General features: G+C 29.7%; 1 non-coding gene across 1 annotated transcript; it reads right to left on the bottom strand.

The window, feature by feature from the left end:
• Positions 1-1,533: 1,533 nt before the first annotated feature.
• On the bottom strand, positions 1,534-1,604 carry TRNAC-GCA. The gene has a single exon. It is a non-coding gene; the product is annotated as a tRNA-Cys (tRNA).
• Positions 1,605-2,321: the final 717 nt, after the last annotated feature.

The following is a 2,321-nucleotide window of genomic DNA, read 5'->3' on the forward strand; positions in this document are numbered from 1 at the left end:
CTTCCTATGTTATACTATTAAATTCTTGACGATGAATCGATTTTATAGCTCCGATATTGTTATTCATGATATTTCTTTCATTCGATATCATCGAAATCTAATTCATCTGAGTGAGTTTACAAGCGAAAGATTTCTCATCTCTATGGGATTAAATCCCGAGATATTCCAAAGAAAAAAAAATAAATAATAAACGATTTAATTATGGAAGTCAATATTCTTGCATTTATTGCTACTGCACTCTTCATTCTCGTTCCTACTGCTTTTTTGCTTATAATTTACGTAAAAACGGTTAGTCAAAATAATTAATTTGAATACAATTTGACTATCAATGACAAAAAGGATGTCAATTTCTCGTCTTAAATGAAAGGAATGCATTAGATTCAGTAGTATCCTAAGGGGCCCGCTAGTATGGTAGAAAGAGATCTCTTTCTACCATACTAGCCATTATGGTTATTGTAATGTATAAAGATACAAGTGAAATATCTTAATATAAAGGAATCCACCCATATCTCTCTTTTTCTTTATAAATGTAAATATAAATTAATATAGAATATGAAATCTATGTACATACTTTCTCAATTTCATTTGTTTGTTTGATCCATTTAATACGGATAATCCGAATTCGATGGAAACCTCTTGAGATTTCGAAAGGGGGTTATCCCATGAATGGTTAACGGTATAAACTCTGATATCAAAAAATAAAATGAGTCAATAAAACAAAACATAAATCCAATTTCTAAAAAAGATCTTAAAAAAAATTGCCGGCCGGTCTAGAAAACTAAAACAATTGATACAGGTTGATAGAGTTTGATTATTATCGCAATTAGGAGTACTTCTAGAGTCCACTTCTTCCCCACACTACGAGAGAGAGGGAAAATGTAAAAACTACCATTAAACCAGCCCATGCGAGACTTACTATATCCATGTGAATTCTGTCCCCTATGAATATGAAGAAACTTTTCCATTATTGTTCACTAATAATAGTGAAATCACTGGTGCAGAGTCAAAAAAAGGGAGAGATATTTGGTCACCATTGATGAACTACTCCAAAAAATCCACTTATCTTATACTGAGTTATTCTTAATTATAGAATTTCTAGTAGAATCGACAAGATGTAAACACAAGTAAACAGATACTTTTCGAAGTATCCAAAAAATCTGACTCATATGTAGAAAGAATAATCTTTTTTCTTTCTTTTATCGTTTTTTATTTTTATTTGAAGTAAAACGAAAGGCAATTCTTCATCTAATCTAATATTGATTGAATGTCTGAGCATTCCGACACTTTCATGAGTCTATATCCAAAGTATCTTAGATCCTTTCCAAAACTATTAATTTAATTCCCTCTCTGCCTATCCAATCTAATGGATTTCCCTCCACTCGTTTTAGTTTTCCTCTAATCTGATAGGTAAAACTTTAGGTTAGAGAATAGAACCTCGAGAGCCAGGGGCTTAGAATCACGAAAAGAAAGTATCAAGAGTCTTTTCCTACGTTTGTTATAGTTTTATAACAGGAGATTTCAAGTCTCCTGTTGAGGCGGCACCCGGATTTGAACTGGGGAAAAAGGATTTGCAGTCCCCCGCCTTACCACTCGGCCATGCCGCCAAAATGATTTGTACTAGATTCAAATTTTCTCTTGTTTTTTTTCAACTCCGAAAAAAATATAGATTTTCAGTCACAAAATATAGAATCTAGTACAAATCAGAACCATTAACTATTGACTGTAAATTCATGACCTTTTTTGAATTCAAATTTACATTTTTTATTTCTAATAATATAAGATAAGAAAATCATTAGAAATAGATTTATAACTAATCTATTTTGAGTTTTTTCAATTAAAAAGAAATCTTCTTCCATTTGAATTATAACACTAATAATGAGTATATGTAAACCCCAGAATCAGAACATACGTTACCTTGTATAGCTCTATAATGGGGTATTTTATCTCTCTAGGGATGCTTTTGAGGAGTAATTCTCAATAAATTTTTGTATTGAAATTTTTCATTGAATACATTGAAAAAAATTTTTAATTTTTGGTAGAGCACAGCATGTGCTGTTCCAAATAGAACTGTACCACAATAAAAGAAGAAAAAGAGACATATATATATACCTGTGCATTCTTTTTTATTTTAATAATAATTAAAATTAATAAATAAAAAAACATACGTTTTCTTACCTACTTCAATTCAATGATATTCTAAATATTCTATTCAAAATAGGTAAAAATCCATCTTTTTTCTGCAACTATTTTTTTGAACAATGAAATACAAATACATGAAAAAGTAAAGTGTTTAAAAAAAGTTTTCTATTTCTTATATGTTT

The sequence above is a fragment of the Brassica napus genome, unplaced genomic scaffold, assembly GCF_020379485.1.
Source record: "Brassica napus cultivar Da-Ae unplaced genomic scaffold, Da-Ae ScsIHWf_3140;HRSCAF=3959, whole genome shotgun sequence".
Classification (NCBI taxonomy): domain Eukaryota; kingdom Viridiplantae; phylum Streptophyta; class Magnoliopsida; order Brassicales; family Brassicaceae; genus Brassica; species Brassica napus.